Source organism: Dendrobates tinctorius, unplaced genomic scaffold (assembly GCF_039654945.1).
Source record: "Dendrobates tinctorius isolate UK_male_01 unplaced genomic scaffold, ASM3965494v1 ptg000156l, whole genome shotgun sequence".
NCBI lineage: Eukaryota > Metazoa > Chordata > Amphibia > Anura > Dendrobatidae > Dendrobates > Dendrobates tinctorius.
Genome location: NW_027361823.1, coordinates 9,168,015 through 9,196,007, shown reverse-complemented (window position 1 = coordinate 9,196,007; position 27,993 = coordinate 9,168,015). Strand labels below are relative to the sequence as shown.

The window sequence follows — 27,993 nt, the reverse complement described above, 5'->3', positions numbered from 1 at the left end:
ATGTTTAGCTTGCAGAAAAGAAGACTGAGATGAGACTTAATAGCTGTCTACAAATATCTCAAGGGCTGTCATATTGTAGAAGGATCAGCGAGATGTGAGCACATTGTGCATTTGGAAGTCCAGATACTGGATCTAAATGCACAGCTGGCAACACTGAGATCCATAGACAATATGGAATGGAGTCTTTTGCTCACTGAGCAGACGCTCAATAGGATAGATGAGGGGGGGATGCTAGGTTGGAGCCTCAGAACAGTGAAGTAGCCAGCTGGGTGACAGAAGGCAGGGTAGAGGGAAGAGCGCCAGGGAGGCTAGTCCTGATCTCGCACACCCTAATAAGTTTGCTAAGTTGGCAGATGAGGGGAGTGTTAGTGCAGGAGTAGCACTGCTGCAGCAAGGCATGTCCTCTGAAAGCCGCCGGAGAAGTGTCTGCTCCAGTAAGGGGGGAAATAGGAGAGCAGGGCAGGCCAGACAGGTGCTGGTAGTGGGGGACTCAATTATTAGGGGAACAGATAGGGCAATCTGTCACAAAGACAGGGATCTTCGAACAATGTGCTGCCTACCTGGCGCTCGAGTCCGACACAGCGCTGATCAGGTTGACAGATTACTGGGAGGGGCTGGTGAGGATCCAGCGGTCATGGTGCACATTGGCACAAATGACAAAGTTAGAGGTAGGTGGAAGGTCCTTAAAGATGATTTCAGGGAATTAGGCTGCAAGCTTAAAGCAAGGACCTCCAAGGTGGTATTTTCGGCAATACTTCCTGTACCACGTGCCACTCCAGAGAGGCAATGGGAGATTAGGGAGGTTAAGAAGTGGCTCAGGAATTGGTGTAGGAAGGAGGGGTTTGGGTTCCTGGAGAACTTGACCGACTTCTCAGTTGGCTACAGGTTCTACGCTAGGGACGGGCTGCACCTCAATGGGCAGGGTGCAGCTGTGCTGGGGGAGAAAATGGCTAGAAGGTTGGAGGAGTGTTTAAACTAGGGAATGGGGCGAGGGTATTCCTTTTATAGGAGGGGAAGACAGTGCAGATAGAGACCTGGGCACAAATAATGAAATTGGAGGTGGGGGTGGCATGGGGGGTGGGGTTACAACAGTTGATAATTTAAGAAAGAATAGAGGTACAGAGAGATACATAAAGTGCATGTATACTAATGCCAGAAGCCTCGCTAACAAAATGGAGGGATTAGAATTAATTTTGTTGGAACATAATTATGATATGGTGGGGATATCTGAGACATGGCTGGATGAGAGCCATGACTGGGCGGTTAATTTACAGGGATGTAGTCTGTTCAGAAATGACCGTACAAATAAGCGAGGGGGAGGCGTGTGTTTATATGTTAAATCATCCTTAAAACCCATCCTGCGTGATAATATATATGAATCTAATGAAAATGTAGAGTCCCTGTGGGTAGAGATAAGGGGAGGGGGGAAAAATAATAAACTACTGATAGGGGTTTGTTATAAGTCTCCAAAAATAATGGAAGCAACAGAGAATATCCTCATAAAGCAAAAAGAAGAAGCAGCGACTCAAGGAGAAGTCATTATTATGGGGGACTTCAACTACCCTGAAATACATTGGGGAACCGAAACCTGCAGTTCCAGCAAAGGTAATGGGTTTTTGACAACTATGAGAGACAATTATCTTTCACAACTGGTTCAGGACCCAGCAAGAGGGGGGGCACTGCTAGACCTAATATTAACCAACAGGCCAGACCGCATATCAAATATAAGGGTTGAGGGTCATTTGGGTAATAGTGATCACAAAAGTATTAAGTTACGTACCGGTAACGGTATTTTTCGGAAGCCCATGACAGCACCACGAGAGAGGGGATCCGCCCTTCGGGAACAGGAAACCTACAGATACAAAAAGGGCGGCACCTCTCCCACACATCAGTTGGATTACAGAGCTTGAGAGGCTACCATGGTTAGTACACCGCATATACACAATATATACAACCTATCTATCCTATTTACAGTTCTTTAAACCATCTCCCACATAAGGTGAACTCGCGAAAACAATCCTCTAAAGTGGTGCACCCTTATACGTGAACAAGGGAGGGAACTAAGGGTGCTGTCATGGGCTTCCGAAAAATACCGTTACGTAACTTAATACTTTATTCGGACTCCCATGACAGCACCAAGAGAGAATTACAGAGATGTAAACTAATTTAGGGAGGGACTACAGCCTGCAGCACCCTTAGCCCGAAGGTGAGATCTGAGGAGGCACCCATGTCTAACCGATAGTGGTTAAAAAAGGTGGAAGGAGATGACCAGGTGGCCGCCTTACATATCTGGTCAATTGATACTCCCGATCTCTCTGCCCAGGATGATGCCATGGCACGAGTGGAATGCGCCCTCAGATTCTGTGGAGCTGGACCGCCACCTGCTGTGTAGGCAAGAGAGATAGCCTCCCTAATTCACTTCGCTAACGTGCGCTTTGACACTCTACACCCTTTCCTGGAACCTTGGAAGGATAAAAATAATGCGTTCGCCTTCCTCCAAGGATCCGTGGCTACTAAATATTAGAGCCTGAAGTTTTTGTTCTTTAGGATTGGTTGGATTAGGGAGGAAGGAAGGCAGAACTATTTCTTGTGTCCTATGAAAATGAGATGCTACCTTGGGAAGGTGTGCCGGGTCTGGCCTTAGGATTACTCTATTCTGTAAGAATTCTGTGTAAGGGGGCAATCTGGAAAGTGCCTGTATATCGCCTATTCTACGTGCAGATGTTATTGCTACCAAAAAGGCTGTCTTAAGTGATATCATTTTTAGTGAAGCAGAATCCAGAGGTTCAAACGGTTTTTCTTTCATGGCTGTCAGGACTAAATTTAAGTCCCAAGGTATACACCTATCTTTGAGTATGGGTCTCGATCTGGTAACTGCCTTAATGAATCTCGCCACCCAATGGTTACCGGCAATGTCGCATGCAAATAGGGCCCCTAAAGCTGAAACCTGTACTTTCAATGTACTAGTGGAAAGGCCCAACTCAAGACCCCTCTGGAGGAATTCTAGAATCTGTTTTACGGGTATTCCATCACTGATATTAAACTCAAAGGTGGACAGGAATCGCCTCCAGGTTCTAGCATAGATACCTGTGGTGGTTTGTTTCCTACTTTTTAGGAGTGTATCGATTACATTTTTTGAGAAACCTCTATCCCTCAATAGTGTCCTCTCAAACACCATGCCGTCAAACGGAGTCCCGCTACTTGTGGGTGGTTGACTGGCCCCTGGTAGAGGAGATCTGGAAGGTTCGGCAGTACCCAGGGATCGCTTACAGACATCGTCCTCAACCATGCAAACCAGGTCCTTCTGGGCCAGAAGGGGGCAATCAATATGACTCTTGCCCCGTCTTCCCTGATCTTCCTCACTACCAGAGGTAGAAGGTTCAAAGGCGGAAAAGCATAAGCCAGCGAGAAGTCTCATTTTATTAGGAGGGCGTCCACGGCCAGTGGATTTTCCCTGGGATTTAGGGAACAGACAGTTTTTTCCTTCCTGTTTTCTTTGGTGGCAAAGAGGTCCACCTCCGGTTGACCCCATTTGCGGACAATCTGGTTGTAGATGTCTGAGTTTAAAGCCCATTCTCCCTGCTTTAGGGCCCTGCGGCTTAGAAAGTCTGCCTTCCTGTTGTCTTTTCCGCTGATGTGGAGCGCGGTTAAAGATAGAAAATTTTTCTCTGCTATCTGAAGGAGACATTCCGTTATCCGCATCAGGGCGTTGGAGCGGGTTCCACCTTGGTGGTTGACATAGGCTACCGCTACCTGGTTGTCCGAGAGTATCCTCACATGATGGCCCTGTAGATACATAATGAGTTTTTTAACGGCCAATTCAATCGCCAGCAGCTCCCTCTGGTTAGATGAGGTCTCAGCATCGGAGTCCCACTGTCCCTGTACCACTATGTCCCCCATATGGGCCCCCTAACCCCAAGGACTAGCGTCTGTGGTTATTACGCTGGTTATCTGCATCACCCAGGGCACCCCCGAGGCTAAATTTCCGACATCGAGCCACCACCTAAGAGATGTATTAGTTGAGGGGCTTAGCAACACTTGACCCTGCAAGAAGCCCTCTAAGGTTCTGCTATTAACCAGGACGTCTTTCTGAAGGGTCCTAGTGTGGAATTGTGCCCACTTGACCGCTGGGATACATGAGGTTAGGGAGCCTAACAGGGACATGGCCTGCCTGAGGGTCATGGAGGGTCTATCGATTGCCCAAAGAACCTGCTGCTGTATCTGCTGTAATTTATCTAATGGTAACAGACACTGCTAAGTATCTGAATTTAACAGCAAGCCTAGAAACTTCTGGACCTTTAAGGGCTGAAATCGGGATTTCTCGTAATTTATTATCCATCCGAGGTTCTCTAATCTGGACTTAGCTTTTTCTATCTGAGATAGACAATGGTCCACTGAATTTCCCACAATCAAAAAATCATCTAAGTATGGGATAATTAAGATGTCAACTTCCCGTAAATGAGCCATAACTTCGGCCACTATTTTTGTAAATACCCGGGGAGCTGCTGAGAGACCAAAGGGAAGGGCTCTATATTGATAATGACGAATTATACCGTCTATTGATACCGCCACTCTCAGGAACTGCGGGAAATCTGCGTGGATGGGCACATGATAGTATGCGTCTTTCAAGTCCATGACCGCCATAAAACACCCTTCAAACAGCATCTTTATTGTAGAATTAATGGACTCCATTTTAAAGGTGCGTTTAACCAAAAATTCATTAAGGAAACGTAAATTAATAATCGTTCTGAATGTTTTATCCGGTTTCTGGATTAGGAATAAGGGAGAGTAGAACCCTCTTCCTCTCTCAGATTCTGGAACCTCTATCAGAACGTTTTTCAGGCACAGGTTCAAGACCTCTGCTTCTAAAGCCGCTTGCTCGAGTGGTGAAGACCTTAAGGGTGTTGGTTTAAAGGTATCCCGTGGGACTTGAGTGAACTCCAACCTGAGTCCGGTGGATATCACCTTCCGCACCCAGACACTATTGGTGACCTGTAGGCATGCTGGGAGGAAGGATGACAGTCTACCCCCCACGGGAATTGCTAGTCATTGGTTCTGTCTTTTTCGCTCTCTCGACGAGCGTCTGAACATGAAGCCCGTACCTCTTCTCCTTCTATCCTCCCATCTGGGACGGTCTCTATTAGGTGAAGGGTTACGCCTTCTCCCTTGACCGAATCTCCTTCTATTAAACGGACGTCGGTAAGATGCGGACCAAAGATTTGGGAATCTTTTCTTATCATCCCCGGCCTTCTCCAGCAGTTCGTCCAGGACTGCTCCGAATAAATATTCCCCCTCACACGGGATAGTACAGAGTTTCACCCTGGACTGAATATCTCCCGGCCAGCACTTTAGCCACAGGGCTCTCCAAGCCGCATTAGAGAGTCCTGCTGCCCTGGCGGCCATTCTGACTGCATCAGCCGAGGCATCTGCTAGGAAGGCTGCGCCATCCTGGATTATTGGTAGGGCCCCAAGGATTGCCTGTCTAGATGTTCCTTGTTTTAACTGCGACTCTAACTGGTCCAACCAGACCATCATGGACCTGGCCGTGCAAGTTGATGCTACTGCTGGTCTTAAGGAACCGGCTGCCATCTCCCAGGTATTTTTAAGGAAGGTATCTGCCTTCCTGTCTAGAGGATCTTTAAGGGACCCCATGTCCTCAAAGGGTAGTGAGGATCTTTTCGATGCTTTCGCAATAGCTGCATCTAATTTGGGGGCCTTGTCCCAAGTATTCATTGCTGAATCATCAAAGGGATATCTCCGCTTGAGGGCTGGTGGTAGCGACCCTCTTTTATCTGGCTTTTTCCACTCTCTGCGGATGAGATCCTGAATCTTTTCGTTTAGTGGGAACATTACATGGATAATTGAGGCTTCGGCTCCTCCATCTCCATTGTCCCTCTGACTGCTTTTACTAACTTGTCTACTCGGTCAAGCGGCAGGCAAAACCGACCAGAGTCCTCTTCTTCTGAGGAGGACGAGGGAGGTGAAATATTGGAGTCCTTACTTCTCCTCCACTCTGTCGAGGAATCCGACTCCACCGGGTCCTCACCCCTTAAACTTTCTGGTTGGTACAGGGATTTTAGGGTTTCCTTCATCTCTGCCCTTACTATATCCCTTAAACACGCCGCTACTGCGGGCGACTCCTCCGCCACTGTCTGCTGGATATAGAGGGGACACAACTTTTTGGGGCATGAGTCTGGTAACGGGCATGCACAGAGTGCGCATTCCCTGTGTTTGGTTTTACTCGTAGCATTCTTCCCCTAGAATAAAACACAGAAGGAGGCCCCGTCACTGACTGAACATTCACGAAGATCACTTACCAGTGCCACAAGTACCGGAGAATGAGGGGGATTTTTCTCAGTCGATGCTCCTGTCCGCCTGGAGGAGCCTTTATGACTGGATTGGTCACTTCGTCCCGGACACTCCTTACTGTCACGGGCCTCTTTCTTCTTCTGTTTGACCTGCCTAAGGTCATCCAGGGGCGGCAGTGAAGATTGTCGCTGTTGCCGCCGTTGCTGCTGCTTTTGCTGCTGCCTCTGCTGCTGCTCCTGATCGCTCTCCATTACTGCTCGCAATAATGTGGCCAAGGCAAGGCACCCATCTAGGGTCCTGCCTATATACCCCACCTCCAGACAGCAGATTTCCTCCTGCCGCGCCCTCCCCCCTAATAGGGCCCCCCTCCCCAGCTGGCGCCGCTTTGGGCATGGGAACCGGTGCTTATCGGCGTCCTCCCGATGGGCGCCGCCATCTTGGGTCCCCGCGCCTGTGCAGTGGCGCCGCTGACCCGGAAGCGCCCCCAAGCTCCGCCCCCTGACGTCACCGCGACTCCGACATGACCGGAAGTCATGCGGGACGCCCGGGCGCTCCACTATGGAGCGCTCCCTGGCCCCAGCGCCCTGCAGCTGCGCCGCCCCCCCAACCTCCGCGATCGTGCCGCTGGAGCTGGGAGCCCCCGGGGGGCATACTTACCGGCGGCGGCTTCTACTCCTGGAGACGGACCTCCTCCGGACGCCGCTCCCTGCTGTATCCACCACCGCCGTGCCACCCATCCTGGGCCACCGTGGCGTCCTCCAGGAGCTCCGCACCAGGCCGAGGTAGGAGACCCCCTTGCTACCTGTACCGGCCGGCTGGTCTGGGATCTGCTATATCATCTGTAGGATCCCATCCCCTCAGGAACAGGAAACCAACTGATGCGTGGGAGAGGTGCCGCCCTTTTGTATCTGTAGGTTTCCTGTTCCCGAAGGGCGGATCCCCTCTCTCGTGGTGCTGTCATGGGAGTCCGAATAAATAATGTATCCTTTAATAAGATGTGTAGTAGAGGGTTTACAAGGACACTAAACTTCAGGAAAGCAAATTTCCATCGGATGAGAGGTGATCTTGGTGCAATTAACTGGGATGATATCCTGAGACATAAAAATACACAAAGAAAATGGGAGATGTTTATTATCCTCCTGAATAGGACCTGTGCACAATATACACCGTATGGGAATAAACATGCGAGAAATAGGAAGAAACCACTATGGCTAAATGGAGCTGTAAGGGGTGCAATAAGAGATAAAAATAAAGCATTTAGAGAATTAAAGCAAGTAGGTAGTGATGAGGCACTAAATAAATACAGAAAATTAAATAAATTCTGTAAAAAGCAAATCAAGACAACAAAGATTGAGACAGAGAGGCTCATTGCCAGAGAAAGTAAAAATAATCCCAAAATATTCTTTAATTATATAAATAGTAAGAAACTAAAAAATGATAGTGTTGGCCCCTTAAAAATAGTCTGGGTGAAATGGTAGAGGAGGAAAAAGCCAATATGCTGAATGACTTTTTTTCAACAGTATTTACACAAGAAAATCCCATGACAGATAACATGAACAGTGATAAAAATTCTCCATTAAATGTCACCTGCTTAACCCAGCAGGAAGTACGGCAGCATCTAAAAATCACTAAAATTGACAAATCCCCGGGCCCGGATGGGATACACCCATGAGTACTGTAAGAATTAAGTACAGTCATAGATAGACCATTATTTTTAATCTTTAAAGATTCCATAATAACGGTCTGTACCACAGGACTGGCGTATAGCAAATGTGGTGCCAATATTCAAAAAGGGGACAAAAACTGAACTTGGAAATTATAGGCCAGTAAGTTTAACCTCAACTGTGGGTAAAATACTGGAGGGTTTTCTAAGAGATACTATACTGGAGTATCTGAAGAAGAATAACCTCATTACCCAATATCAACATGGGTTTACGAGGGACCGTTCCTGTCAGACTAATCTGATAAGCTTTTATGAAGAGGTAAGTCCCGGACTGGACCAAGGGAATGCAGTGGACGTTGTGTACATGGACTATTCAAAAGCTTTTGATACAGTGCCACACAAAAGGTTGATACATAAAATGAGAACAATGGGGATAGGGGAAAATATGTGTAAGTGGGTTAAGAGCTGGCTCCGGGATAGGAAACAAAGGGTGGTTATTAATGGAGCACACTCGGACTGGGTCACGGTTAGCAGTGGGGTACCACAGGGGTCAGTTTTGGGCCCGCTTCTTTTTAACATATTTATTAATGACCTTGTAAGGGGCATAGAGAGTGGAATTTCAATATTTGCAGATGACACTAAACTCTGCAGGGTAATCAATATTGAGGAGGACAATTTTATATTACAGGAGGATTTATGTAAACTAGAAGCTTGGGCTGATAAATGGCAAATGAGCTTTAATGGGGATAAATGTAAGGTCATGCACTTGGGTAGAAGAAGCAAGATGTATAATGATGTGCTTAATTGTAAAACACTGGGCAAAACTGTCACTGAAAAAGACCTGGGTGTATGGGTGGACGACAAACTCACATTTAGTGGCCAGTGTCAGGCAGCTGCTGCAAAGGCAAATAAAATAATGGGATGCATTAAAAGAGGCATAGATGCTCATGAGGAGAATATAATTTTACCTCTATATAAGTCACTAGTGCGACCACACTTAGAATACTGCGTACAGTTCTGGTCTCCGGTGTATAAGAAAGACATAACTGAACTGGAGCGGGTGCAGAGAAGAGCGACCAAGGTTATTAGGGAACTGGGGGGTCTGCAATACCAAGACAGGTTATTACACTTGGGGTTATTTAGTTTAGAAAATCGAAGGCTTCGGCGTGATCTTATTACAATGTATAAATATATGCGGGGACAGTACAAAGACCTTTCTAATGATCTTTTTACTCTTAGACCTGTGACGGGGACAAGGGGGCATCCTCTACGTCTGGAGGAAAGAAGGTTTAAGCATAATCACAGACGTGGATTCTTTACTGTAAGAGCAGTGAGACTATGGAACTCTCTGCCATATGATGTTGTAATGAGTGATTCCCTAATAAAATTTAAGAAGGGACTGGATGCCTTTCTTGAAAAGTATAATACAGGGTATATACACTAGTTTCCTTAATATTGCATTGATCCAGGGAGCTAGTCTGATTGCCGTATGTGGAGTCGGGAAGGAATTTTTTTCCCCAATGTGAAGCATACTGATTGCCACATGGGTTTTTTTTGCCTTCCTCTGGAACAACATGTTAGGGCAAGTTAGGATAGGATATGGGGTGAACTAGATGGACTTAAAGTCTTCCTTCAACCTTAATAACTATGTTACTATGTTATCTTTATTCTCATTTGCGCAAGGAAAGACTAGAAGCAATGGGATGAAACTGAATAGGAGGAGACACAGATTAGATATTAGAAAAAACTTTTTGACAGTTAGAGTGATCAATGAGTGGAACAGGCTGCCACGAGAGGTGGTGAGCTCTCCTTCAATAGAAGTCTTCAAACAGAGGCTGGACAGACATCTGTCTGTGATGATTTAGCGAATCCTGCTTTGAGCAGGGGGTTGGACCAGATGGCCCAGGAGGTCCCTTCCAACGCTACGATTCTATGATTATATGATTTCCCATATGTTTACTTTACATTAGCACAATTTTGGAACCAAAATTTTTTTTTTAGGAAGTTATAAGGGTTAAAAGTTGACCAGCGATTTCTCATTTTTGCAACACCGTTTTATTTTTACGGACCACATCACATTTGAAATCACTTTGAGGGGTCTATATGATAGAAAATACCCAAAAGTGATACCATTCTAAAAACTGCACCCTTCAAGGTGCTCAAACATTCAAGAAGTTTATTAATCCTTCAGGGTTAAAAAAATAAAATGAACCTTTAACTTTTTTCGCAAAAAATTACTTCAGGTCCATTTTTTTTTATTTTACCAAGGGTAACAGGAGAAATTGGACACAAACGTTATTGTGCAATTTGTACTGAGTACGCTGATACTTGATATGTGGGGGGAACCACTGTTTCGGCGCATGGCAGAGCTCAGAAGGGAAGGAGCGCCGTTTGACTTTTTCAATGCAAAACTGGCTGGAATTCAGATTGGACGCCATGTCACGTTTGGAGAGCCCCTGATGTGCCTAAACAGTGGAAACCCCCCACTAGTGACCCCATTTTGGAAAATAGACCCCCCAAGGAACTTATCTAGATGTGTGGTGAGAACTTTGAACCCCCAAGGGCTTCACAGAAGTTTATAACCTACAACCGTACAATTAAAAAATCATATTTTTTCCACAAAAATGATCTTTTCACCCCCAATTTTTAATTTCCCAATGGTAACAGGACACCAAAACTTATTGTGCAATTTGTCCTGAGTACGCTGATACCCCATATGTGGGGGTAAACGACTATTTAGGCGCATGGCAGAGCTCGGAAGGGAAGCTGTGCCATTTGACTTTTTTGCCTGGAATTGAGATCGGACACCATGTCACGTTTGGAGAGCCTCTGATGTGCCTAAACAGTGGAAACCCCCCACAAGTGACCCCATTTTGGAAACTAGACCCCCCAAGGAACTTATCTAGATGTGTGGTGAGCAATTTCAACCCCCAAGGGCTTCACAGAAGTTTATAACGCCCGGGCGTGAAAATATAAAAATCATATTTTTTCCACAAACCTGATCTTTTAGTCCCCAATTTTTTTATTTTGCCAAGGGTAACAGGAGAAACTGGACCCCAAAAGTTGTTGTCCAATCTGTCCTGAGTAGACTGATACCCCATATGTGGGGGTAAAACACTGTTTGGGCGCATAGCAGAGCTTGGAAGGGAAGGAGCACCGTTTGACTTTTTCAACGCAGAATTGGCTGGAATTGAGATCAGACGCCATGTTGCGTTTGGAGAGCACCTTATGTGCCTAAACAGTGGAAACCCCCCAATTCTAACTCCAACCCTAACCCCAACACACCTCTAACCCTAATCTCAGCCCTAACCCTAGCCCTAACCATAGCCCTATCCCTAATGGGAAAATGAAAATAAATACATTTTTTTTTATTTTATTATTCTTCCCTAACTAATGTTTTTATTGGTACCATTTTCGGGCACGTGACATTTTTTGATCACTTTTTATTCCGATTTTTGTGATGCAGAATGAACAAAAATCAGTATTTCATGAATTTATTTTGGAGGGTGCGTTTACACCGTTCCGCGTACGGTAAAATTGATAAAGCGGTTTTATTCTTCGCGTCAGTACCATTACAGAGAAACCTCATTTATGACGTTTTTTATGCTTTGGCGCTTTTATGCAATGAAAACAATTTTATATAAAAAATAATCATTTTTGCATCGCTTTATTCTGCGAGCTATAACTTTTTTATTCTTTCACTGATGATGCTGTGTGGCGGCTCGTTTTTTGAGGGACAAGATGACGTTTTCAGCGGTACCATGGTTATTTATATCCGTCTTTTTGATTGCGCGTTATTGCACTTTTTGTTCGGCGGTATGATAATAAAGCATTGTTTTTTGCTTTGTTTTTTATTTTATTTTTTAAGGGGTTTGCTAATGGGACAGTTTTATAGGGCGGGTCGTTACGGACACGGCGATACCAAATACGTGTACTTTTATTTTTATTTTTTTATTTCCAAAAAATGAATTAGGGATTATTTTATTCTTTTTATTTATTTAGCGATTTTTTTATAAACTATTTTTTTTTACATTATTACATTGTCTCAGGGGGGACATCACTCTCATGTGTCAGATCGCTGATCTGACACATCACACAGCACTGTGTCAGTGATCTGACAGGCTCTGCACAAGGCTTCCGCGAGCAGCGGCGCTCCCGGGTGTCAGCTGTGATAATCAGCTGACACCCAGGAGCGCCGCTGATCGCGATGACGTATTATCCTGTCCCCGGTCCCGTGGACGGGATAGTACTTCAGATGTCAGGAAGGGGTTAATGGTCGTCAATCTTGGTGACTCGTCCTGTGTCCATTTGTGACACAGCCTCAGTATAGGCATTTCCATCTGTTTGGGTCTATAATGTAGGTAACATTGCAGATAGTGGTGGAGACTAATCAGAGGGAAGGCAAGAACAAAGGGCAAACTGTTTTTTCAATGGGTATTTGGAAAATTACCTTTTTATCCCATCAGGAGGGACCCTATATATAAAGGCATCCCACAATATCACAGACACGGTAGAAGAGAGGCAGGCTTGGACTGGCTGACAGGAGAATCCTCCGGTGGGCCCCCATTTTGGAGTGGCCACCACCCTTTTATATGAGCGGTACTCAGGACTATATACTTGAATCATTGTGTACAGACAAAGGCAGCTTCTTATTCATTAACAATCTACCCAGTTCATTGTTCTATAAATTTGTGATTGAGGATAATGTCACATTTGCATGTAGTTGAAAATAGGGGCCCTGGAGTTGGTTACTGGTGGGCCCTTGGCATCCGACACTGGGGATTGGTCAGACGGGACAACCATTACAGGCACCGGATCAGTCTTTATTGGCCGCTTTTCCAATAGCTTTATTCAATCTTATCTAATGTTATTTTCTTTAGAGAGAATAAAAATTGACCTAAAAAGTTAAAAAACCAAATGTGCTCACCTCCACTATGAGCGCTGTTTGCTCCTCTAATAATCCGAGCTTTTCTAATTGTTTTTCTATTTGCTCCTGTGTCTTCATATTGTTCTCCAGTACAAATGATGCCTGCTGGGGCTGTATGAGCCGTAATAGGAGCCTATGAGAAGAACGATCACAGGTTAGGCAGATCTGCGTGAGACGTTATTCAGACGCCCGTGTTGCATGTACCGGTTGTATCAGTGTTTTTCATGGATACAACAGGCCACCATTATAATCTATGGCGCTATTCACACCACCGTGTTCTGTCACAGACCTTGTGTCCATTTTTCTCCGGTATCATAGATGAAAAGGGCCAACACAAGTGTATGGGACTGTGAGAAACATGTACAGCACACGGAAGGCATTGGTGAACTGCTTGTATATAACATTGTAAAGAATAAGAGAAACTTTGTAATTTATTCATCTGTGAAAAACACTGATGACAAAATGGACACATGGACCAAACACTGAGGAACATGGATGCAAAACATTGATGACACCGGCACCGACTGTCATCTCCTATGGAGGACCATAGCTGTGATTTCAGGAGGACTTGCAGTAAGCTGCCTGTCTGCCGATAGCTCTTCCCCCTTCTCTATAGAACTTTAGAAGCACCAACTGTCATCACCTATCTCTGTAATATGAAAATTTACCTTAATTAAAAACTGATATTACAGATGTTACCATGAATTAATAGTGACTGATCAGTCCAGGAGGAGAAAGGAGCAGATATGTCTGATCAGATATATTATAAAGTTACTTAATTTTACAGGAAGTATTAATTTATTAAATAAAAATTAAAATGATGGTTACTCCATAACTAATAAAGAACTTAGGCCCTGATTTTCGCCAGTCTTGATGAAGGGGCCTATTGGAGTGAGGTGCATGTCTCTTAATGAACCAGAAGCATCTGAGGAGTAGTTTGTGCCTAGTCACAAATATTACACCAATAGGAGACTGGAGTAAGATTTCTGGCATAAGGGAGGCCTCCTTCCCATCACCATCTTGCCCATTTTGTCAGAGCTGGGTGAAACTGCTGTGAAAATGCCGAAAAACTCCGAGCTGTGCAAAACCTTTTGCAAATTTTCAAGATGTTTTACATAAGAATTGTGGGATAATCACCTTGGTCAATCGGGACCAAAGTGCTCCTAATATTTTTATACTTCATTACTACATCCTCCCCCGAAGAGCTGGCCCTAGGAGCTGACACTCGCCGGGAGTTTGGTCACTTAGGCTGCAGGACTGCTCGTCTGGCCTCTCGGTACAGAGGAGGTCTATATACCTTGCCCTAATGAAGCAGGCACATGACCACGTCCACAGCTGCTCCCTGCTTGTGTCGGCCGTCAGAGAGGAAGAGTCACTTCTATTACAGGGTCCTAGCTCGCAGTTATCTCTGGATACGGTGGGGTCTCTTGCTCTCACAATGTCATGTACACATTGCTGTGCTCCTAGTGGTGTCTGAGCGCATGATGGGGTTGGACAATCTAAGAGGGGCAGGAAAATAAGTATAGAATCCAATTTATCCAAATTAAAAGATGGGGATGTCACAGTTTCCCAAGGAGACTGCCTCACTAATGGGGTACTCCAGAAACAAAGACAAAAGGACCTAATGGGAGAGGGGGTGACACAGACAAATTCATTGAGAACTGCATTTGTGTAGACAAAGTAGAATTAGCAAATGAGCTATAAAGAGCCTGAAAAGGACGGTCCCCACAAAGCCAGAGTTAGTGTGGTAGATGTCACATGTATCAGACAATGAGAGCGGAGCGCTTACACAGCTTCACATACTGAGAGAGATCAGTGCTATGTGCAGATAGAGATGATGCAGTTTTCACAATCACCACACGATGGCAGCAGCGCTCTACACATATTACCTGCGGCTGCTTTCCTCCTGTCAGATGTGCTGATTATTCTTCAAATTATTATAATTAATTTTGTAGAGAATGCCGCCATATGTGTCCTTATTACTGCACCTGCTGTGTGGTTCTCTGTGCCCTCTAAATTCTACCTCTAGAATACAGTCATGCTGGGTGCAAGTGCCCTAGAAAATAGTGCCCACATTTTGTCCTATAAAAAGGAATAATGCCCTGTGTGTGGCCCTTTGACGGTCACAGTAACCTGAGTTCCCCTATAACAATAAGTGCCGACTTTACATTTAATAATGTCCCGAGTCTCCCCCTGTACAGGTCCCCTCTAGAGAGTATGATGTTCTCTTATACACAGTATATTGCCCCCTCACCGTATAGAGCCCCCACACAGTATACTGACTCCTTAGCATCGCCCAAACTGTTTGATGGCTCCAACACTGAATGATGGCCCCCTACATAGCCTCTATATAGTATAATGCACCAGATTGCCCTCAATATAGTATAATGCACTCCCCATAGGCCTACTTATAGTATAATGCACTCCCCATAGGCCTACTTATAGTATAATGCACTCCCTATAGGCCTACATATAGTATAATGCACTCCCCATACGCCTACATATAGTATAATGCACTCCCCATAGGCCTACATATAGTATAATGCACTCCCCATACGCCTACTTATAGTATAATGCACTCCCCATAGGCCTACTTATAGTATAATGCACTCCCCATAGGCCTACTTATAGTATAATGCACTCCCCATAGGCCTACATATAGTATAATGCACTCCCCATACGCCTACTTATAGTATAATGCACCCCTCCCATTGGGAGACTTTATATTGTATAATGTACCCCCATATGGAGACTCTGTATTGTGAAATCCAGCCCCATGAGCAGACTCTATATAGTATAATGAACAGTGATGAGCGAGCACTAAAATGCTCGGGTGCCTGTTGCTCGGGTCAAGCAAATTGTAATACTCGGGTACTCGACCCGAGAAACGAGCCCAATGTAAGTCAATGGGAAACCCGAGCATTTTTTTCCGCGACCCCTCCCCTTCTCCCCCCAACCCCAGAGGTGTTTCTAGGATATCAAAACTTCTGAAATATATGGGGACAGTGCACAAACGACATGGGAACATCAAGGGGATCGCCCCTGGAAGCATTTCTGACTCCTAGTTCACTGCTGTGACCAATGTTGTCAGAGTTTCACTCCATTTTTATAGGCGCACAGTAAAACATACAAAAACGAAACAGATTTTACAGGGAAATATGTTAAGGGACATCCTTTCCAGGGTAATATTTTGTATGTAAGACAAAAGAAATAACCCCCCAAAAAATGCTCCTCCACAACTTTTGCTATGTTCACATGTAGTGTTTTTGATGCGTTTTTCAATGTCACCATTGCTTTCAACCAATACTAATACATTTACTGGGGAAATGTCATTGTAGCATTTAACAACCTTAGCTGGCCATGTGGTTTGTGACACATCATCAGACACATCTTGTTTCATTTATGAAGGAGGGAGTCTAGATTCTATAATGCAACTCCCACAGGGAGACTCTATGTAGTATAATGCACCCCCAAAAGGCAGACTCTATATAGTATAACGCAACCTAAATAGTCTGACTCTATTTTGAATAATGCATCCCCAATAGGCAGACTCTATATTGTATAATGCACTCCCCATAGGGATACTATATACAGTATAAAGTACCCCCATAGGCAGACTATATTGTACAATGCACCCAATATAGGGAGACACTATATTGTATAATGCACCACCATAGGGATACTCTATATTGTATAATGTGCCACGATAGGTAGACTCTATATTATAAACTGCATCCTACATAGGCAGACTCTACACTGTATGATGTAGCCCCATAGGCAGACTCATTATAGAATAAAGCACCCCCAAAAGGCAGGCTGCATATAGTATAACGCAGCACGGTGGCTCAGTGGATAGCATTGCAGTGCTGGGGTCCAGGGTTTGAATCCCACAAAGGACAACATCTGCAAGGAGTTTGTATGTTCTGCCTGTGTTTGCATGGGTTTCCTCCGGGCACTCCGGTTTCCTCCCACATTCCAAAGACATACTGATAGGGAATTTAGATTGTGAGCCCCATCGGGGACAGTGATGATAATGTGTGCAAACTGTAAAGCGCTGCGGAATATGTTAGCGATATATAAAAATAAAGATTATTTATTTATAATGCACCCCCCAATAGGCAAACTCTATAGTATAATGCACCTCTCATAGGAAGACTATAGTATAATGCTCCCCCCCATAGTCAGACTGTATATTGTACAATAGACCCTCATAGGCAGACCCTACATAGTATAATGCACACCCATAGGGAGACTATATTGTATAATGCACTCACCATAGCCAGACTCTATATAGTATAATGCATCCCCCATAGGCAGATTTAATATTGTATAATACACTCACCATAGGAAGACTCTATATTGTATAAAACACCCCTTTAGGAATACTCTTTAGTATAATTCACTCTTCATACCTATATACCTATGGGGGTACACTATAATATAGTCTTCCTATGGGGAGTGCACTATGCTATAGAGTCTACCTATGGGTTGTGTATTATATTATACAGATTCTGCCTATGGTGGATGCATTAAACTATAGAGTCTACCTATGGGGGGTGCACTATACTAAACTCTATAATATAATGCACTCCCCATAGGCAGACTCTATATAGTATAATGCACCCGCCATAAGCAGAATCTATATAGCATAATGCACCCCCCATAGACAGACTGTATAGTGTAATGCATCCCCCATAGGGAGACTTTATATAGTGTAATGCACTCCCCATAGGCAGGCTCTATAGTGTATAAGGTACCCCACACAGGCAGACTCTACAGTATAATTCTCTCCCAATAGGGAGACTCTATATTGTATAATGCACCCCCCATAGGGAGACTCTATAGTATAAATAGTATAATGCACCTCCCATAGGCATACACTATATTGTGTAATGTTCTCCCCATAGGGAGACTCTATATTGTATAATGCACTCCACATAGGGTGACTGTATTGTATAATGCACTCCCCTGGGCAGACTTTATATAGTATAATGCACCACCCATAGGGACACTGTATATTGTATAATGCATCTCCATTTGCAGACTATAAATTGTATAATGCACCCCTCATTGCGAGACTCCATATAGCATAATGCACCCCTCCATAGGCAGACTCTATATTATACAATGCACTACCCATAGGGAGACTCTATATTGTATAATTTTCCCCCATAGGGAGACTGTATATTGTATAATGGATCTGCATATGGATGCAGATTATAAATTGTATAATGCAACCCCCCATAGGCAAACTCTATATTGTATAATGTACCCCCCATAGGGAGACTGTATATTGTATAATGCACCCCCATAGGCAGACTTCACATTCCTACAGCAGCAAGATGCCTGATCGCTCTGAACTGGAATCAAGTTTCCCCACTGTCCTATCTTTGCTTATTATATAGAGTTAATAACATCCAAAGGAGAACTTTGACACTTTGATTCGGTCTGGGCTCCCTGTGACTACTTCTGGGTGCAAAGAATTGATTAAATAGGTTCTTGAAGTTGGATCCTTTCTCCCCTGGAACTTGCTCTCTCCTCTTCCCTTCCCGCCCTATTGGTGTGTGTCCGGTCCTTGTTTGTCCAAAATAGGGCTACATGTATGATTCATGGTTTAACCCCTTAGCGACCGCCGATACACCTTTTAACGGCGGTAATTGAGTGTACTAAAACCACAGCGCCGCAAATTCACGGCGCTGTGCAGAAAGTGAATAGCGCCCCCCAGTGTCGTATTTTCCCTGGGGTCTCGGCAGCCGGGGGTAGTTGAAACCTCAGAGAACAAGAATCAGTCAGTTTTTACAGACCCCGCTTTTGCGATCGCCGTTATTAACCCTATAGCGGCGACCGCAAAAAAAAAAAGCTGCGATTTTGTATTAAATTTCTCTTTCCTCTGATGTGATCGCACATCAGAGGAGAGAGAACTAGGGTCCCCGATCCCCCCCAGGATCTCTCCGTGTCCCGCCGGCCTCCTCCGGTGGGCGCCGCTGTCTTGGATGTGCAAGAAAATGGCGGGCGCATGCGCAGTGCGCCCGCCGGGAATCTGCCAGCTCGGCTGGCAGATTCCATTCATTCATTTTGATCACTATGATAAACTATCATAGTGATCAAAATAAAAAAAGTACATAACCCCCCCGTTTATCACCCCCTTAGTTAGGCCAACATAACGAAATAAAGAAAATATTTTTTTTTCAGTTTTCCATTAGGGTTAGGGTTAGAGCTAGGGTTAGGGCTAGGGTTAGGGTTAGGGCTAGTGTTAGGGTTAGGGCTAGTGTTAGGGTTAGGGCTAGGGCTAGGGTTAGGGCTAGGGTTAGGGCTAGAGTTAGGGCTAGGGTGAACTAGGAATAGGGTTAGAACTAGGGTTAGGGTTGGGATTAGGGCTAGGGGTATGTTGGGGTTAGGGTTGGAGCAAGAATTGAGGGGTTTCCACTATTTACCAACTTTGGGGGTCTTAAAATTGGGGTCTAAAAAAATTACTTTTGTGGAAATAAAAAAGACTTTATTTTCATGGCTCTGCGTTTATAAACTTCTGTGAAGCGCTTGGGGGTTCAAAGTGCTCACCACACATCTAGATAAGCTCCTTGGGGGGTCTAATTTCCAAAATGGGGTCACTTGTGGGGGGTTTCCACTGTTTAGGCACATCAGGGGCTCTGCAAACGCAACATGACGCCCCCAGACCATTCCATCAAAGTCTGCATTCCAAAATGGCACTCCTTCCCTTCCAAGCTCTCCCATGTGCCCAAACAGTGGTCCCCCCCCACATATGGGGTATCAGCGTACTCAGGACAAATCGCACAACAACTGTGGGGGTATGATTTCTCCTGTTACCCTTGTAAAAATAAAAATTTGGGGGCGAAAAGATAATTTTTGTGGAAAAAAAAATGGATTTTTTATTTTCACGGCTCTATGTTACAAACTTCTATGAAGCACTTGAAGGCTCAAAGTGCGCACCACACATCTAGATAAGCTCCTTAATGGGTCTAGTTTCCAAAATGGGGACACTTGTTGGAGGTTCCCACTGTTTAGGCACATTAAGGGCTCTCTGAACGCAACTTGGCATCCAATCTCAATTCCAGTCAATTCTGCGTTGAAAAAGTCAAACGGCGCTCCATCCCTTGCGAGCTCTGCCGTGTGCTGAAAAGTGGTTTACCCCCACATATGGGGTATCGACGTGTTCAGAAGAAATTGTACAACAAATTTTGTGGTTTATTTTCTCTTTTAACACTTGTGAAAATAAAAAAAAAATTGGTTCTGAAGTAAATTTTTTGCAAAAAAAAGTTAAATGTTAATTTTTTCCTTCCACATTGCTTTAGTTCCTGTGAAACACGTAAAGGGTTAACAAACTTCTTGAATGTGGTTTTGAGCACCTAGAGGGGTCTAGTTTTTAGAATGGTGCCACTTTTGGGTATTTTCTGTCATGTACACTCCTCAAAATGACTTTAAATATTATGAGGTCCCTAAAAAAAATGGATTTGTAAATTTTGTTGTAAAAATGAGAAATCGCTGGTCAACTTTTAACCCTTATAACTTCCTGACAAAAAAAAATTTTGCTTCCAAAATTGTGCTGATGTAAAGTAAACATGTGGGAAATGTTATTTATTAAGAAATTTGTGTGGCACATCTCTCTGATTTAAGGGCATAAAAATTTAAAGTTTTAAAATAGCAAAATTTTCAAAATTTTCGCCATATTTCCATTTTTTTCAGAAATAAACACAAGACTTACCAAAGAAATTTTACCACTAACATGAAGTACAATATGTCATGAAAAAACATTCTCAGAATCAGCAGGATCCATTAAAGCATTCCAGAGTTATAACCTCATAAAGTGACAGTGGTCAGAATTGTAAAAATTGGCCTGGTCATTAAGCTGCAAACTGGCTCTGTCACTAAGGGGTTAAGATTACCCAGTGGGTACGTTCAAGAGTCACTGATATTGCTCTTATTACTTATGTTTGTAATTGTATAACATGCTATTGATTTTTCTTTATATGTCTAAAATTTATAAAACTTCAATAAAAATTTACAGTTAAAAAAAATTACAAGACTAAATACAGTTTCCTTTTATAAAGAATTTCAATGTATTCATCAGATGCTAAACAGATTTATTAACTATTTTGAGTGACACATATCTCTGATTTAAAAGCATAAAAATAAAAAGTTTGAAATTTGCAAAATTTTTACAATTTTTGCCATATTTCCGGTTTTTTTTTCATAAATAAACGCAAGTCATATCGTAGAAATTTTACCACTAAAGCCGGTTTCACACATCAGTGTCTCCGATAAATGTGGTGACAGTTTTCTCACGTACCAGAGACACTGACACACATAGACCCATTCGGTGTATGTACATGCTTTCACAGATCATGTGTCCGAGTGCAAAACACGTTGACATGTCCGTTTTTGAGCAACAGCACGGATCACATGGACCCATACAAGTCAATGGGTCCGTGTAAACATGTACCGCACACGAATGGCATCCGTGTGCCATTCGTGTGCGTTTTTGAAAGTCATAGGGTTAACGTTGAAACATTGTTTCAATACACGGACACGGACAGCACACGGATGGTATACACGGACACACGGATAGCACACAAATGTGACAAATTGACACATGGACACATATCTCAAGTACCGTTTTTTCCGGTACCGGAAATATCAGGAAGTGTGAAACCGGCCTAACATGAAGTACAATATGTCACGAAAAAACATTCTCAGAATCAGCGGGATCTGTTAAAGCGTTCCAGAGTTATAACCTCATAATGTGACAGGGGTATGGAAAACTAGTTTTAAAACAGATGTAATAAATCTGCATCCTATTTTTCTAGTTATTCATGAGCACTATGGAAAAAGTGAAAAGTTTGACACATTTTGGAGCTTAGTTTACATCCAAAATTGGTGAATAAATTCTTATTTGTCCATTACTGTCTGAGATTTTCACAAGGTTTAATTTTTTTAAATGCATCAATATGTTGGATTTTAAGTGTCTCTGTTTGACAATTTAAAAAAAAAATCATTTATATAAGCCAGAATGTCATACATTTATTTTATTTCCCAAAGAAATCCATTAAAAAGTAACACCAAATGTTGGTGGACGCTGATGTCAATGTGCGCTAAAATGTTAATGTTTCTATGTATAGTAAATAGAGTTGAGCATTCCGATACTGCAAATATCGGGTATCGGACGATATTTGCGGTATCGGAATTCCGATACCGAGTACCGATATTTTTTCAATATCGGATACCGGAATCGGAAGTCCCCATAATGCAATGAGCCACTGCTGTGGCTGCGATTGGCTGCTGAAATCATGTCATCATGATGTGCGGTCTGTGCGCATCATGATGCTGGGTCTGTACGGGCCTGCCGGGGGCCTGTATGGGCCTCTTGGGGGCCTGTACAGGCCTCTCGGGGGTCTATGTGGGCCTGCCGGGGCCTGTACGGGCCTCTCGGGGGTCTATGCGGGCCTGCCGGGGGTCTTGTGTGTGTGCAGGCTTCGTCCGATGGGACTACAAGTCCCATCGGGCGATGCCTGCTACAATGACAGTGATTGACACATTAGCCAATGATGGGACAGTAGTAGTCCCATCATCCGGCTAATTTGTTGCATGTAAAAAAAACAAAAAAAACATACAACATACATACATACTACATACATACTACATATATACTACATTCATACAACATACATACTACATACATACTACATACATACTTCATATATACTACATTCATACAACATACATACTACATATATACTACATTCATACAACATACATACATACTACATGCATACTTCATATATACTACATTTATACAACATACATACATACTACATACATACTACATTCATACAACATACATACATACTACATACTACATACATGCTTCATATATACTACATTCATACAACATACATACATACTACATACATACTTCATATATACTACATTCATACAACATACATACATACTATATACATACAACATATATACTACATTCATACTACATACATACTACATACTTCATATATACTACATTCATACAACATACATACATACTACATACATACTTCATATATACTACATTCATACAACATACATACAACATGCTACATACATACAACATACATACTACATACATACAATACATTCATACAATACATACATATAGACATACAGTACATATAACATAGAGTACATACCATCACTTGTCACTTTGATCCCCGAAGCCAATGTCATCTGTGGAAAAATATGAAAATAACAAACAACATATATACTCCCTGATCCGCAGAAATCCACGAGTGTCCCACGACAATCTCCCGTGGAGAAGAGCAGCATCAGCTAATGCCACCGCTCTCTGCGGGCCCCAGGAATACAATGACGGGAGGTAGGTATCCTTCCGCACTGTATTCCTCCGCCACTGTAAAAAAAATAGTCCCTAGTCTCACTTTTGGCATTGCTGTGTGAGAAAGTCCCCACGCAACATTTGCCATAAAGTGAGACTAGGGACTATTTTTTAACAGTGGCGGAGGAGCCCCCTAGAGAGCGGTCGCATCAGCTGATGCTGCTGTTCTCTACGGGAGATCGTCGTGGGACACTGAATTTCTGCGGATCAGGGAGTATATTGCGTGTTTGTTTTTTTCATATTTTTCCACAGATGACATTGGCTTCGGGGAACAAAGTGACAAGTTATGGTGAGTATGTACTCTGTTATATGAACTGTATGTCTATATGTATGTATTGTATGAATGTATTAATGTATTGTATGTAGTATGTAGGTAGTATGTTTGCATATGTTGTATGAATGTAGTATATATGAAGTATGTATGTAGTATGTATTATGAATGTAGTATGTATGTAGTATGTATGTAGAATGTATGTTTTATGTCTGTAGCATGCTGTAGTATGTATGTAGTATGTATGTTGTGTCTGTAGCATGTTGTATGTATGTAGTATGTATGTATGTTGTATGAATGTAGTATATATGTAATATGTAGTATGCATGTATGTATGTTGTATGAATGTAGTATATATGTTGTATGTATGTTGTATGTATGAATGTATTGTATGTAGTATGTTTGTAGTATGTACTATGTATGTATGTATGTTGTATGAATGTAGTGTATATGAAGTATTTATGTAGTATGTATGTATGTTGTGTGAATGTAGTATATATGACGTATGTATGTAGCATGTAGTATGTATGTTGTATGAATGTAGTATGTATGTAGTATGTATGTATGTTGTATGAATGTAGTATATATGTAGTATGTATGTATGTTGTATGAATGTAGTATATTTGAAGTATGTATGTAGTATGTATGTAGTATGTATGTTGTATGAATGTAGTATGTATGTAGTATGTATGTAGTATGTATGTTTTTTGCTTTTTTTTACATTCAACACATTAGCTGGATGATGGGACTACTACTGTCCCATCATTGGCTAATGTGTCAATCACTGTCATTGTAGTAGGCATCGCCCAATGGGACTTTTAGTCCCATCGGACGATGCCTGCACACACACAAGACCCCCAGCAGGCCCGCACAGACCCCCGACAGCCGGCACAGGCCCTCGGCAGGCCCGTACAGACCCCCGGCAGCCGGCACAGGCCCCCGGCAGGCCTACAGACCCCCGACAGCCAGCACAGGCCCCAGCAGGCCCGTGCAGACCCCCGGCAGCTGTCACAGGCCCCCGGCAGGCTTGTACAGACCCCCAACAGCTGTCACAGGCCCCCGGCAGGTCCGTACAGACCCCCGACAGCTGGCACAGGCCCCCGGCAGGCCCGCACAGACCCCGCTCGCACACACAGATACGCACAGTATCCGCCCACGCACCGCCCACACTTTTCCCCCCTCCCGAAATGGATGTACAAGGAAAGAAAGGGGCTTTTTTAATTCCGATATTTCTGTCCCATTGACTTGTATGGAACTTCCGGTATCGGAATCGGCGATACCGATACTTTTTGGGGTATCGGTCCGATCCGATACGTCTCAGTATCGGATGGTATCGCTCAACACTAATAGTAAACATTATTAAACTTGCTGAAAATGTGAATTTCCTAGTCGGTGCACACGTCAATATTTGGTGGGACATTCCCTTATAGGATTTGGGTGAGGAATACATCTATAACTTGTTCTCTCTTTTTTTTCACAGGCAGGAGAAACTGGTATTGATATCGCTGAGAGATTAAGGTTCCAAAAAATCTTACACCTGATGAAAAAGTCCACATGATACTCCTAGAAATAAGATTACAGATATTTACGGTGAAGAGTTGTATCACTAATGGCATCTAAAGCAACACGGAAATGGACACTCATAGCGTTACCTTGGATCTAAGATTATTAATAGAGACTTTATTGTAAGACTATTTGTATATTTTTTGTTACGTATAATAAAGTATTATTAAACACTAAGCTGCATTGCTTGGAATAGGGTATGGACGTATTTACAGCATTGCTTGTAAGATTTTTATTGTACTTTTTAATTTTATTTTATTTTTTGCTGACATACCTTTTTGATGTGATGAATAGATACACAAAGCATTGTGTCCTGGGAAGCATTCTCTGCGGTCACAGACCTAATTTGAAGCTCTCCGGCCTTGATGTATTATTTGCAGGTTTTTTTAAGGTCACATGCTCACATTGAGGATTTGGTGAGTTTATTGCCTTCAGTATCTGTAAGCTAAGGGTCCCGTTTCACATAGCGACGCATCAGCGATCCCGACAACGATACGACCTGGTAGGGATCGCTGGTGCGTTGTCACACAGCAGCTACTCTGAACGATTCCAGCCTGCGTCCCTGAGTTCTGCGTCGCCAACGAGGTCGCTCGTCAGCGTCAAACACAGCGATGCACGCTGGCCAGCCGGACGTCGACGATCAAAAAATGGCCTAGGACATTCAAGCAAGATTAGCGATATCCAGCGGGGGGGGGTGGTCACCGCTATGTGTCACATGTAGCGAGATCGCAGGAGAGATCACCGTTGCGTCACAAAATCGGTGACGCATCAGCGATCTCGCTATGTGAGACGGGGCCTTTAGACCAAGAGTGGGTGATAAATCCAGAAGTGGTGACGTGTTTCTATTATACTTCTCCACTGATTGTTCCACTCCTGGTTTTGGCTTACATACAGTGCCTTGCAAAAGTATTCGGCCCCCTGGAACTTTTCAACCTTTTCCCACATATCATGCTTCAAACATAAAGATACCAAATGTAAATTTTTGGTGAACAATCAACAACAAGTGGGACACTTTTCAGTTTTTGAATTTCCACAAAAATTAAGAAAAAACAATAAATTTTGTTCAACTTCACAATTGTGTCCCACTTGTTGATTCTTCACCAAAAATTTACTTTTGGTATCTTTATGTTTGCAGCATAATATGTGGGAAAAGGTTGAAAAGTTGGAAAAACTGACCAAATACTGAACGTGTGATCGTGGTCTGCATCACATTTCAAGTTTGTCTTGTTATATTAGTTGCTGATTTTTTCTTTTTTTGCAAAATTAATTAAAATGGCGAACATAATTCATTAATTTTGTTGCAAAGTCAAAAACAAGCTTTTTTCATGTTCGGAACTGCTTTTTCAGCCAAAATTCACAAAAATTTTCACAAGATTTTGGTGTAATTAGAAATGCACCAAGGAGAGGATTGGAGTGGAGTTGCGACAAAATTTGTCATTTTTTTTAAAGAATTGTAATTGATCAGGTAAAAACATCTGGAATCTCCAAACTTCACTCACAAATCAGAGACAAAAAACAAATATGAGCACATATAAAATAGACTTAACCCCCCCCATAGAATAATGAAAATGGTGCAAACAAAAAGAGAGTGCAAAACGTACAAAACTAAACAAAAAATGGGCAAAAGTAATGATGAATCGGGCAGTGTTACAGGGACCTAAACCACTACCATGTGACATATATCTGCTTCTTCATATAAAACGTAAGATAGAAGCAAAATGAATATATACCCTGCTGTAAGGAAAAAGCAATAGTGCATATAAATAACATGGTGTTCTTGGTTAACTCCAGTTTTTTATCAAAACATTCATGCCATGGCTTTTATATATTTTTTATCCAAAAATTGTGTCGACGAAGTACCCCATGTTATTTATATGCACTATTATTTTTCCTTACAGCAGGGTATATGTTCATTTTGTGTCTCTGTTTAATGGTCAGTGTGAACATGCTTTTTTGCGTACATACCAACTAATACTCCAGGTTTCTGCACTCAGTACTGGTAAGGAGGTGGCCTCCCTTTCTTTGAGCTGGACATTACATTTATATAGCTTCCCATTTGTTGGGTGTCCAAATTCGGGACCCGGTCCCGCTCAGCCCTTATTCACATTGATGTCACTTTGACACATGGACAGGTTCTGATACTAGAGGTTAGGACCATCCTGATTTGGGTACACCTTGACCCTGGTGGATGGCTTTTACGCTTTTTTTTTTTAATGAAAAACTGTTTACCAAGTCCCCTATGTTATTTATATGCACTATTGCTTTTACTTATTTACTTATAGCAGGGTATATGTCCATTTTGTTTCTATGTTTAGTTTTATCTGTTTAATAAATGGCCAGTCTGAACAAGCTCCTAAATGTTGTATCCATATTACCAACCTACACTGCAGTTAATCGAAAAAAATGAAATTCTTTGTATAAAGTAGAGGGGCTATTGCGACTGATTACTCCCTCATCACTCATTAAAACTAAACCCTGGGTACGTGATGTTTCTTTTATACAAGAGGCACTATAATATTGTTTGTATAATATCTTTTATAAGGAATTGAGGGTTGTAGTAAAAAAAACTTTTTTTTTTCATCCCGCTATCGTCAAAGTGGATCTGTCACAAAACTTCACAATACAAATGGAGCACCCCGCGGGGCCTGGGGGTACTCGGTACCGGGCCCGTCGACTTCCATGGGGGACGGTGTCACCCCGGTCCGTGGCCCAGAGGCGTCCAGTAATAAAATAGGGGAAAGTTGTGTGGTAAAAATGAAAATAAATAAAGATAATGTTTATAGATGGTGAAATACGTGACGCCACCTGTGGTATTCTAGTCAGAGGTGACCAGCGCTGCGGTGTTGCTTCTCTGGGATGGA

At 43.0% G+C, this 27,993-nt stretch overlaps 1 protein-coding gene across 3 annotated transcripts in view; it reads right to left on the bottom strand.

Annotated features, from left to right (window-relative positions):
* Positions 1–27,993, bottom strand: part of LOC141051316 (probable ubiquitin carboxyl-terminal hydrolase MINDY-4) — a 356,579-nt gene that overhangs the window by 110,133 nt on the left and 218,453 nt on the right. For 2 of the 3 annotated variants that reach the window (XR_012220623.1, XR_012220622.1), the window contains exon 3: positions 12,900–13,032. The exons of the other annotated variant lie outside the window; for it this stretch is intronic. The gene's annotated coding sequence lies outside the window, so the exon portion shown is untranslated. The remainder of the gene's footprint in view (positions 1–12,899; positions 13,033–27,993) is intronic. 3 annotated transcript variants of the gene reach the window in all.